This window comes from Balaenoptera physalus, assembly GCF_965194825.1.
Source record: "Balaenoptera physalus genome assembly, chromosome: 5".
Classification (NCBI taxonomy): domain Eukaryota; kingdom Metazoa; phylum Chordata; class Mammalia; order Artiodactyla; family Balaenopteridae; genus Balaenoptera; species Balaenoptera physalus.
This window is the reverse complement of record NC_138884.1, coordinates 112,267,435-112,279,733: the sequence shown is the minus strand read 5'-3', so window position 1 is coordinate 112,279,733 and position 12,299 is coordinate 112,267,435.

Sequence of the window (12,299 nt, the reverse complement as noted above, 5' to 3'; positions counted from 1 at the left end):
ATTACTCTAGGAGGTGGATCAAAAAAGATGTTGCTGTGATTTATGTCAAAGAGTGTTCTTCCTATGTTTTCCTCTAAGAGTTTTACAGTGTCCGGTCTTACATTTAGGTGTCTAATCCATTTTGAGTTAATTTTTCTATATGGTGTTAGGGAGTGGTCTAATTTCATTATTTTACATGTAGCTGTCTAGTTTTCCCAGCACCACTTATTGAAGAGACTGTCTTTTCTCCATTTTATATCTTTGCCTCCTTTTTCATAGATTAGTTAACCATAGGTGCATGGGTTTATCTCTGGGCTTTCTATCCTGTTCCATTGATCTATATTTCTGTTTTTGTGCCAATACCATACTGTCTTGATTACTGTAGCTTTGTAGTATAGTCTGAAGTCTAGGAACCTGATTCCTCTAGCTCCGTTTTTTTCCCTCAAGACTGCTTTGGCTCTTCGGGGTTTTGTGTCTCCATACAAATTTTAAGATTTTTTGTTCTAGTTCTGTAAAAAATGCCATTGGTAATTTGATAGGGATTGCATTGAATCTGTAGATGTTTTGGATAATATAGTCATTTCCCCAATGTTGATTCTTCCAATCCAATAACATGGTATCTCCATCTGTTTGTGTCATCTTTAATTTCTTTCATCAGTGTCTTATAGTTTTCTGCATACAGGTCTTTTGTCTCCCTAGGTAGGTTTATTCCTAGGTATTTTATTCTTTTTGCTGCAGTGGTAAATGGGAGTGTTTCCTTAGTTTCTCTTTCAGATTTTTCATCATTAGTGTATAAGAATGCAAGAGATTTCTGTGCATTAATTTTGTATCTTGCAACTTTACCAAATTCATTGATTAGCTCTAGTAGTTTTCTGGTGGCATCTTTAGGATTCCCTATGTATAGTATCATGTCATCTGCAAACAGTGACAGTTTTACTTCTTTTTTTCCAGTTTGTATTCCTTTTATTTCTTTTTCTTCTCTGATTGCCATGGCTAGGACTTCCAAAACTATATTGAATAATAGTGGCAAGAGTGGACATCCTTGTCTTGTTCCTGATCTTAGAGGAAATGCTTACAGTTTTTCACCATTGAGAATGATGTTTGCTGTGGGTTTGTCGTATATGGCCTTTATTATGTTGAGGAAGGATCCCTCTATGCTAACTTTCTGGAGAGTTTTTATCATAAATCAGTGTTGAATTTTGTTGAAAGCTTTTTCTGCATCTATTGAGATGATCATATGGGTTTTCTTCTTCAATTTGTTAATATGGTGTATCATGCTGACTGATTTGCGTATATTGAAGACGCCTTGCATCCCTGGGATAAATCCCACTTGATCATGGTGTATGATCCTTTTAATGTGTTGTTGGATTCTGTTTGCTAGTATTTTTTTGAGGATTTTTGCATCTATATTCATCAGTGATATTGGTCTGTAATTTTCTTTTTTTGTAGTATCTTTGTCTGGTTTTGGTATCAGGGTGATGGTGGCCTCATAGAATGAGTTTGGGAGTGTTCCTTCCTCTGCAATTTTTTGGAAGAGTTTAAGAAGGATGGGTGTTAGCTCTTCTCTAAGTGTTTGATAGAATTCACCTGTGAAGCCATCTGGTCCTGGACTTTTGTTTATTGGAAGATTTTTAATCACAATTTCAATTTCATTGCTTGTGATTGGTCTGTTCATATTTTCTAATTCTTCATGATTCAGTCTTGGAAGGTTATACCTTTCTAAGAATTTGTCCTTTTCTTCCAGGTTTTCCATTTTATTGGCATAGAGTTGCTTGTAGTAGTCTCTTAGGATGCTTTGTATTTCTGCGGTGTCTGTTGTAACTTCTCCTTTTTCATTTCTAATTTTATTGAGTCCTCTCCCTCTTTTTCTTGATGAATCTGGCTAATGGTTTATCAATTTTGTTTATCTTCTCAAAGAACCAGCTTTTAGTTTTATTGATCTTTGCTATTGTTTTCTTTGTTTCTAGTTCATTTATTTCTGCTCTGATCTTTATGATTTCTTTCCTTCTACTAACTTTGTGTTTTGTTTGTTCTTCTTTCTCTAGTTCCTTTAGGTGTAAGGTTAGATTGTTTATTTGAAATTTTTCTTGTTTCTTGAGGTAGGCTTGTATTGCTATAAACTTCCCTCTTAGAACTGCTTTTGGTGCATCCCATAGGTTTTGGATTGTCATGTTTTTGTTGTAATTTGTCTCTAGGTATTTTTTTATTTCCTCTTTGATTTCTTCAGTGATCTCTTGGTTATTTAGTAACGTATTGTTTAGCCTCCATGTGTTTGTATTTTTTACAGATTTTTTTTCCTGTAATTGATATCTAGTCTCATAGCATTTTGGTCGGAAAATGTACTTGATATGATTTCAATTTTCTGAAATTTACTGAGGCTTGATTTGTGACCCAAGATATGATCTATCCTGAAAAATGTACCATGAGCACTTGAGAAGAAAGTGTAATCTGCTGTTTTTGGATGGAATGTCCTATATATATCAGTTAAATCTATCTGGTCTATTGTGTCATTTAAAGCTTGTGTTTCCTTATTAATTGTCTGTTTGGACGAGATGTCCATTGGTGTAAGTGAGGTGTTAAAGTCCCCCACTATTATTGTGTTACTGTCGATTTCCTCTTTTATAGCTGTTAGCAGATGCCTTATGTATTGAGGTGCTCCTATGTTGGGTGCATATATATTTATAATTGTTATATCTTCTTCTTGGATTGATCCCTTGGTCATTATGTAGTGTCCGTGCTTGTCTCTTGTAACATTCTTTAGTTTAAAGTCAATTTTATCTTATATGAGTATTGCTACTCCAGCTTTCTTTTGATTTCCATTTGCATGGAATAACTTTTTCCATCTCCTCACTTTCAGTCTGTATGTGTCCCTAGGTCTGAAGTGGGTCTCTTGTAGACAGCATATATATGGGTCTTGTTTTGTATCCATTCAGCGAGCCTGTGTCTTTTTGTTGGAGCATTTAATCCATTCACGTTTAAGGTAATTATCGATATGTATGTTTCTATGACCATTTTCTTAATTGTTTTGGGTTTGTTTTTGTAGGTCCTTTCCTTCTCTTGTGTTTCCCACTTAGAGAAGTTCCTTTAGCACTTGGTGTAGAGCTGGTTTGGTGGTGCTGAATTCTCTTAGCTTTTGCTTGTCTGTAAAGCTTTTGATTTGTCTGTCAAATCTGAATGAGATCCTTGCCTGGTAGAGTCATCTTGGTTGTAGGTTCTTCCCTTTCATCACTTTAAATGTATCATGCCACTCCCTTCTGGCTTGTAGAGTTTCTGCTGAGAAATCAGCTGTTAACCTTATTGGAGTTTCCTTGTATGTTATTTGTTGTTTTTCCCTTGTTGCTTTCAATAATTTTTCTTTGTCTTTAATTTTTGTCAGTTTGATTGCTGTGTGTCTCGGCATGTTTCTCCTTGGGTTTATCCTGCCTGGGACTCCGCCCTTCCTGGACTTGGGTGGCTATTTCCTTTCCCATGTTAGGGAAATTTTCGACTATAATCTCTTCAAATATTTTCTTGGGTCCTTTCTCTCTCTCTTCTCTTTCTGAGACCCCTATAATGTGAATGTTGTTATGTTTAATATTGTCCCAGAGGTCTCTTAGGCTGTCTTCATTTCTTTTCATTTTTTTTTCTTTACTCTGTTCTGTGGCAGTGAATTACACCATTCTGTCTTCCAGGTCACTTATCCATTTTTCTGCCTCAGTTATTCTGCTATTGATTCCTTCTAGTGTATTTTTCATTTCAGTTATTGTATTGTTCATATCTGTTTGTTTGTTCTTCAGTTCTTCTAGGTGTTTGTTCTTTAATTCTTCTTGGTCTTTGTTTAACATTTCTTGCATCTTCTCGATCTTTGCCTCTACTCTTTTTCCGAGGTCCTGGATCATCTTCACTATCATTATTCTGAATTCTTTTTCTGGAAGGTTGCCTATCTTCACTTCATTTAGTTGTTTTTCTGGGGCTTTATCTTTTTCCTTCATCTGGTACATAGCTCTCTGCCTTTTCATTTTGTCTATCTTTCTGTGAATGTGGTTTTTGTTCCACAGGCTGCAGGATTGTAGTCCTTCTTGCTTCCGCTCATATATTAGGATTCTTGAAATGCAGTTTACTATCATTTGATCTTCCCAGTCTCATTCCCTTGTATCCATATCATATATGTAATGTGTCCACACACAATCTATGAGTCATACTTTTTACTTTTTACATGTACCCATGAACAATATATGGTATTGTTTTATGTACTCTCAAAATTTACTGAGAGAATATTATATATTTGTTCTTGAGACCCATTTAGTTTGAAAGATAGCATCTCGCTCTTTCCTCTTCATGGGTGTATAGTTTTCTGCCAAGGGAACATAACGTTTTGCTAATATAGACAATACTAAAGAAAACATCTTTGTGCATGTCTTTTTGTGCACATCTTGTCACAAATGTGCAAGGATTTCTCAAGGGGGTATCTAAAACGTGGAATTGCTGGTTTGCTGGTTGTTCTCCAACCCATTCTCCATCCTTATTTGACTGCTCTGTTCTGGGATGCTGATACCTGTGGACTATACTACCTACTGCCTTTAAACTGGGTTTGGCCAATGGGAGTCCCTGGCAGGAGATTTGAGGGATCTGGATATTTTCCCATTTGTTACAGTGCCATATGTCTGGCAGTAGCCCCGTCCTTCCATGACTACAGCTCCATCTGGGCTGCTCCCCCTCCCCTGTTCCAGCTCTGACGGCTCCAGCACCTCTGTTTCCTCTCCTCTTCCAATCAGCCCAAAGCAAGGTAACAGGTTCCCACTATTTCTGGTTTCTGGGTATTTTGCCATCCATTATTTCCTTCATCCTGCCTATTCTTAAGTATTCTCTTCATGAAGAGCTCTTGGTTTGAACATTTGGGATAAGTTCTGTTTCCTATAAGGACCAGACTAACACATTGTCTTCACAGGATATGCTCATTTAAAAAAATTAATGTTTGCTTTAAAAAGTTCCCTAATTTTGGAAAGTCAAATAGTAGTAAAAATTTACAATGGAAAACAAGAGTCATCTTCCTTCTTCCTTATCTCCTTTCTCTAATTTGGCTCTCCAGAGGCCACCATACTCAACTGTTCTCATTTCTCTAATAACTAATAATGTGGAGCATCTTTTCATATATTCATTGGCCATTTATATATTTCTTATTTTGTGAAGTGTTTATTCAAGTCTTTTTATAATTGATTTGTACAAGTTCTTTATATTTTTTAGATATGAAATATATATATAATATATGTACAATATTTTCTCCCCACCTGAGATTTGCCTCTTCTTTTCTTTTTTTGTTATTCTGATAATTTTAATAAGTCAAGGAAAACTACATTTGCTTTGATTATGTGACAATTTCAAGCCTAAGTATCTCTTTTTAAAATTTTTTTTAAATTTTAAATTTTAATTTTTTAAAAAATTTTTATTAAAGTGATGATTTACAATGTTGTGTCAGTTTCAGGTATACAGCAAAGTGATTCAGTTATACATAAATATATATATTCCTTTTTTACATTCTCTTCCATTTCCATTATATGTTATTAAAAGGTTGTTGGTTATCTATTTTATATATAGTAGTGTGTATATTTTAATCCCAGACTCTTAATTTATCCCTCCCTACCTCCCCTTTGGTGATGATAAGTTTGTTTTCTATGTCCATGAGTCTATTTCTGTTTTGTAAATAAGTTCATTTGTATCACTATTTTTTTAGATTCCACGTATAAGCAATATCGTATGATATTTGTCTTTCTCTGCCTGGCTTACTTCACTTAGTGTGATAATCTCTAGGTCCATCAATGTTGCTGCATATGGCATTACTTCATTCTTTTTTATGGCTGAGTAATATTCCATTGTATATGTATACCACATCTTCTCTATTCATTCCTCTGTCGATGGACACTTAGGTTGCTTCCATGTCTTGGCTATTGTAAATAGTGCTGCAATGAACATTGGGGTGCACATATCTTTTCAAATTATGTTTTCCTCCAGATATATACCAGGAGTGGGATTGCAGGATCATATGGTAACTCTATTTTAGTTTTTTAAGGAACTCCAGCCTCTTATTTTCTTAACAGTCTTTTTTGAAGAGCAGAAAGTTTTAATTTTGATGAAATCCAACTTATTTTTTAAAAATAGATCCAGTTTATCAAGTTTTTTCCTTTATGGCTATTTGCTTTTGGTGTCATAACAAAGAATCATTGCCTACCCAACGTCAAAAGTATATTCCTGTTTTCTTCTAGCAGTTTTCTAGTTTTAGCTTTTACATTTATATCTATGATCCATTTCTATGTTTTTGTTTTGTTTTGTTTTGTTTTTTGAAGTTATACAATTATTTATTTATTTATTTATTTATTTATGGCTGTGTTGGGTCTTCGTTTCTGTGCGAGGGCTTTCTCTAGTTGCGGCGAGCGGGGGCCACTCTTCATCGCGGTGCGCGGGTCTCTCACTATCGCGGCCTCTCTTGTTGCAGAGCACAGGCTCCAGACGCGCAGGCTCAGTAATTGTGGCCCATGGGCCTAGTTGCTCCGTGGCATGTGGGATCTTCCCAGACCAGGGCTCGAACCCATGTTCCCTGCGTTGGCAGGCAGATTCTCAACCACTGCGCCACCAGGGAAGCCCCTTTGTTTTGTTTTATATGGTTTGAGATTGAGGGTTTTGTTTTGTTTTGTTTTGTTTTTTATGGATATGGATATCTAGTATTTCCAGCACCATTTATGGAAAGAACTCTCCTTTTTCCATTGAATAGCTTTGGTGCTTTTGCCAAAAATCAATTGACCATACATATGAGACTATTTGTGGACTTTGGGCTTGGTTTAATTGATTTATTTATCTTCATGTTAATATCACACTGCTCTAGTTACTGTAGCTTTAATATAATGCCTTGAAATCAAGTAGTGTAAGTCCTTCAGCTTTCTTCTTTGTTTTCAAGATTATTTTAGCTAGACTTGATTCTTTGCAATTTCATGTGAATTTTAGAATCACCTTTTCAATTTCTATAGAAGTCTGCTAGGATTTTTAGATAAATATAGGGAGAAGTGACATTTTAACAGTATAGAGTCTTCTAATTCATGAATATGGCACCTCTCTCCATTTATTTAGGTCTTCTTTAATTTCTCTCAGCAATTATTTTAGTTTTTAGTGGAGAGATACTGTATATTTTTTATTTCATTTATTCCTAAATATATTAATTTTATTCAAAATGGAATTAAACATTATTTTCCAATCAATAGTTTCTAAGATATAGATATACAATTACTTTTGGTATATTGACCTTCTATCTTTTGGCATTGCTAAATTTACTATTCTAATAGTTTGTATTATAGATCTTTTAGGGTTATTTACCATACAGAAGCATGTCATCTATGAATAAAGACAGATTTACCTCCTCCTTTCTTATCTTTATGCCTTATATTTGTTACTTTTTCTTGTCTTATTGCACTAGCTAGAGCCGCTAGTATAATGATGAATAGAAGTGGTGAAAGCACACATCTTTGCCTGTTTCTGATTTTAGTGTGAACATATTTGTGATAACACAAAGAACAGATTATCAAAGCAGACATACCAAATCAGAAATGTAAAGCAGTATTAAGCTTTACTAATAATTTAAAGGCTAGAAGTAGTGAAATTACATGAATGAAGCAAGAACAGATTCAGAAACATTGACAGAATTTTCTAGGTACTTTTTGCCACATCAGATTTTCTCTTGTGCTTTTTAAAGTAATGAGTGCCGTTCACATTACTTACACATCAGTGAGCCATTTAAGTCATGAAATATGTGCAAATATTTTCTCCCATTCTGTGTGTTGCTTTTCATTTTGTTTATGGTTTCCTTTGCTGAGCAAAAGCTTTTAAGTTAAATTAGGCTCCATTTGTTTATTTTGGTTTTTATTTTCATTACTCTAGGAGGGGGATCCAAAAAGATATTGCTGTGAGAAACATCTCTATTTTATACTCAGATAGTTATATGACATTTTCCAGAGAGCAATGCTCCATAAATCCATAGGCTCTAGGCTGTTTACTACAACCTAGTAGTAAACTACTATCCATCCTTCAAAATGTATTCTATAGGTAAGGATTTCCCTGTCAGCAAATACCATTAGATTCTTTGTCAGGAGTTTTGTTATTTTATGTTTACAAGGAAATTGAATTAGGTCACCTGTCTTCTGTCTTTTCCAGGGACTTCTCCCAGGTAACAGAATGGATTAAAGATGCCACTTAATCCTTTCCTTTTCAGTGTTCTATATCTCATGATTAAGTATCATGTTAGCTGAGGGTTTTTTTTTTTTTTTTGGTAGATCCATTTAATCAAACTGAGTAAATTTTCTATTTCTACCTTGTCAGTAGTTTTATTATGAATTATTTTCAAATGCTTTTTCTGCAACTGTTCATATGATCAAATAATTTTCTCATTTAATTTGTTAATGTGGAAAATTACATTGATTTTCAAATGTTATCTCAACATTGCATTCCTAGGGTAAATCCTATTTGGTCATGAGATACTCACCATTTTATACACACACACACACACACACACGCACACACATACACACATGTATATGTATATACACACACATTTTGTCAATACACATAACGTAAAATTTACCATCTTAACCTCTTTTTAGTATATAATACAATGATGTTAACTATTAGCACATTTTTGTGCAACAGATCTCTAGAATTTTTCATCTTGAAAAATTGAAACTCTGTACTCACTAAACAATAGCTCCCCATTTCCTCCTTCCTCTCAGCTCCTGGTAACCACATTCTACTTTCTGTTTCTACAAGTTTGACTACTTTAGATTGACCTCATACAAGTGGAATCATGCTTTATTTGTGTTTTTATGACTGGCTTATTTCACTTAGCATAAGTTGTCAAGGTTCATCCATGTCATATAGTATGATAGAATTTCATTCTTTTTTAAAGCTGAATAATATTCCATTGTATGGATATACCATATTTTCTTTTTTTATTCATTCATTGATTGACATTTAGGTTGCTTCCACCTCTTGACTATTGTAAATAATGCTGCAATCAATATGGATGTGCAAATATCTCTTCAAGATCCTGTTTTCAATTATTTTGTGTCTATACCAAGAAATGGGATTGCTGGATCATATGGTAATTCTATTTTTAATTTTTGGAGCAACCTCCATACTGTTTTCCATACCAGCCAAACCTTTTCACATTCCCACAAACAGTGCACAGGGTTCCAATTTCTTCGCATCCTCGCCCACACTTGTTATTTCTATTTTTTAGATAGTGAGCATACTAATGGGTGTGAGATTTTGATTTGCATCTCCCTGATGATTAGTGATGTTGATGATTAGTGATGTTTTCATATGCTTGTTGACCATTTGTATATATACTTTGTAGAAATGTCTATTCTAGTCCTATACCCATTTTTAAATCAGGTTATTTGTTTGTTGTTGTTGTTGAGTTGTAGGAGTTTTGGTATAATCTGGATATTTACTCCTTATCAGTACACATGGTTTGCAAATATTTTTCCCATTCTGCAGGTTGCCCTTTCACTCTGTTGATTCTTTCCTTTGCTGCACAGAAATTTTTAAGTTTGATGTAGTCATATTTGTCTATTTTTGCTTTTCTTGCTGCTTATGGTGTCATATCTAAGAATTCATTGCCAAATCCAGTGTCCTGAAGCTTTTCTCCTATATTTTCTTCAAGGAATTTTATAGTTTTAGATCTTACATTTAGTTCTATAATCTATTTTGAGTTAATTTTTGTCTATGGTCTAAGGTGAGGATCCTACTTCTTTTTTTGCATGTGAATATCCAGTTTTCCAAACACAATTTGTTGAAAGAACTGTCCTTTCCCCAGTGTATAGTCTTGGTTCTCTTGTCAAAGATCATTTGGTTATCTATGCAAGGCTTTATTGGTGGGCTCTCAATTCTGTTCCATTGGTCTATATGTCTTTTTTTTTTTTTTTTAAACATCTTTATTGAAGTATAATTGCCTTACAATGGTGTGTTAGCTTCTGCTTTATAACAAAGTGAATCAGTTATACATATACAATATGTTCCCATTTCTCTTCCCTCTTGCATCTCCCTCCCTCCCACCCTCCCCATCCCACCCCTCTAGGTGGTCACAAAGCACCGAGCTGATCTCCCTGTGCTATGCAGCTGCTTCCCACTAGTTATCTATTTTACATTTGGTAGTGTATATATGTCCATGACACTCTCTTACCCTGTCAGGGTCTATATGTCTTTATGGCAATACCACACTGTCTTAATTACTGTTGCTTTGTAGTATGTTTTGAAATCAGGAAGTGTGGGTCCTCCAACTTTGTTCTTTTTTTTTCAAGATTGTTTTGATAATATGGGATCCCCTGAGATTTTTTTTTTTTTTTGGCTGTGCTGCACAGCATGTGGGATCTTAGTCCCCCAACCAGGGATTGAACCTGTGCCCCCTGTATTGGCAGTGTGGAGTCTTAATAGCTGGACTGCCAGGGAAGTCCCCCCTTGAGATTTCTTATGAATTTTAGGATTTTTTTCTACCTCTGAAAAAAATGCCATTTGAAGTTTGATAGGGATTGCATTGAATCTGTAGATTGTTGTGGGTAGTATGGACATTTAAACAATATTAAGTCATCCAATCCATAAGTACAAGATGTCTTTTCATTTATTTATATCTTCTTTGATTTCTTTTATCAATATTTTGTTGTTTTCAGTGTACAAGTCTTTCACATCTTTGGTTAAGTTTTTTCCTAAGTATTTTATTCTTTTTGATACTATTGTAAATGAGATTATTTTCCTAGTTTCCTTTTCAAATTTTTCATTGTTAGTGTATAGAAACACAACTGATTTTTTTATGTTGATTTTGTATCCTGAAACTTTGCTGAAACCTTTTATTAGTTTTAACTTTGTGTATGTGTGTGGAATCTTTAGGGTTATTAACATATAAGAGCAGGTCATCTGAGAACAGAGATAATATGCTTCTTCCTTTTCAGTTTGAATGATACTCTGATTAGGACTTCTAGTATTATGTTGAATATTAGTGGCAAGAGCGGGCATATTTGCCTTGTTCCTGATCTTAGAGGAAAGCTTTCAGTCTTTCACAATTGAGTGTGATGTTAGCTGTGAGCTTTTATATAGGGCTTTTAATATGTTGAACCAGTTTCCTTCTATTCCTAGTATCTTGAGTGTTTTTATCATAAAAGGGTGTTGAATTTTATTGAAAGCTGTTTCTGCATCAACTGAGATGATTGTGTGGGTTTTGTCCTTCATTTTGTTAATGTGATCAATTACATTTAATTATTTTCATATGTTGAATAATCTTTGCATTCCAAGAGTAAATCCCACTTGCTCAATAGTCTATAGTGCTTCTAAAGTGATGTTGAATTCAATTTGCTAGTATTTTGTTATAGATTATTGAATCAGTATTCATCAGGGATATTGATCTATAGTTTTTTTTTTTTTTTTTTTTCCTTGTGTCTTTGGTTTTGATAACAGAACAATGCAGGCCTCATAGGTGAGCTTGGAAGTGTGCTTGCCTCTTCAATTCTTTGGAAGAGTTTGAGGAGGATTGGAATTAATTCTTCTTTAAATGTTTGGTAGAATTCTCCAGTGAAGACATCTGGTCCTGGGCTTTTCTTTGTTGAGAGGTTTTTGGTTACCGCTCAGTTTTCTTAGTAGTTATATGTTTGTTCAGATTTTTTTGTTTCTTCATGATTCAGTCTTGGTGAGTTGTATGTTTCTAGGAATTTATCCATCTGTTCTAGGTTATCTAATTTCTTCGTGTATAATTGTTCATGGTAGTCTCCTACCATGAAATAATCCTTTTATTTCTGTGACATCGGTTGTAATATCCCCTCTTTCATTTCTAATTTTAGTTATTTGAAACTTTTCTCTATTTTTCTTAGTTAGATTTGCTAATAGTTTGTCAGTTTTTCATTGATTTTTTTCCTTTTGTATCTCTGTTCTCTATTTTGTTTATCTCTCCTCTGATCTTTATTATTTGCTTTCTTGTATCTGTTTTGCCAGTTAAAAAAGACTTTAATTTTTAAGAACAGTTTTAAGTTTTCAATAAAATGGAGAGGAAGATAGAGATTTCCTTAAACCCCCTGTCCCCACACATGCATAGCCTCCCTTGTTATTAGCATCACTCACTAGAATGGTACATTTTTACCAAGGATGAACCTACATCAACACACCACAATCACCCAAAGTCCATAGTTTACCTTCGTGTTCACTCCTGATGTTGTACATTCTAAGGGTTTAGAGAAATGTATAATTACATATATCCATCATTATAATATCATACAGACTATTTTAATTGCCCTAAAAATCTTCTGTTCTCTGCCTAT